Source organism: Loa loa (genome assembly GCF_000183805.2).
Source record: "Loa loa unplaced genomic scaffold supercont3.376, whole genome shotgun sequence".
Classification (NCBI taxonomy): Eukaryota; Metazoa; Nematoda; class Chromadorea; order Rhabditida; family Onchocercidae; genus Loa; species Loa loa.
In genome coordinates this window covers 52,895-54,195 of record NW_018108556.1, presented here as the reverse complement: position 1 = coordinate 54,195, position 1,301 = coordinate 52,895, and positions in this window count along the sequence as shown.

Below are 1,301 nucleotides of genomic sequence, written 5' to 3'. Positions count from 1 at the left end.
AAAAAATTGAGTAACTAAAGAATGAAAAAATTGGATAACCAAAGTAAAACAAAAGTAATATATGAGATAAAAAATTGAAAAGTTTATTTATGTTACAATTTTATCACTTTACTGCGAATGTATACTCATCATCACAACTTCTCTTCTTTCTTTCATCTTATATTTTTATTACTATCTCACTTATTTATACCATCAGGAAAAATTATCATCGTACGATGAACAAATTTTGTATAATGAAATAGAGGACAGATGACATTTGCAATGAATAATAATAGCATTTTTTTTTTTTTTTTTTAAACTGTGATAAGCAAAAAATTCACTTTTTTTTTTTAAAAATCATAAAATAAATAAAACTAAATCACACTGAATATATTTTATCTTAATCATTCCTTGATTTTTATCTTTCTCATTTAATATTACAGCATTGAAAGATATAAGTTAAAATAATGATATGAATATGTAATATCATATCATATCAATGATAAGAAAATGCATTAAATGAAATAAGATCTTAAATATGCCAACTACTTTTCATATCTTATATGGGGATCTTTTTAGCCTATTCCATTCATTACATTATCCTCCTTTCCTTCCTATTTACATCTCATATTATAAATGGTTCAATTCCTGAGAATGCATGCATTTGCATGCTATCTCTCTGCATGCTATCTTTGCATGCTATTCAATCACATTACACATACCGAGATAAACGGTTCTAAGCAATTCTCATATCACCTATAACAGCTTTTATAAAGATATCCACATAGATCCACGGCGAGAGCTTATTATCTGTGTATGTGTATGTATGTATGTATGCGTGTATGTATATATATATATATATGTATGTGTGCATGTATGTGTGTGTGTGTAGGTGTGTGTGTGTATGTGTACGTGTATGTGTATGTGTGTGTGTGTGTGTGTATGTATGTGTATATTCTTGCTGTGATTGCAATGAAATTGATAGTTATGTATAGACAAGCCTTTTCATTTTTGAGCTGCTCATGACTTGAGAGGCATTGCAATCTGCTTCAGGGCGGTATGGAACCACATCATTATACTTCCCATACTATTTTACATTTCTCATTTATTTTCTATTTTTTACTTTTATTTTTTGTCAAATTTGCCATGTAGAATACGCGCATGAAAATATATGTGTATGGCTGTGCATGTGTGCATGTGTGTGTGTGTGTGCATATGTATGTGTGTATGTGTATATGTATATGTGTGTGTGTGTGTGTGTATCAGCGTCTGTGTGTGTGTGTGTCAGTGTGTGTGTGTGTGTAGTCAGTGTGTGTGTGTGT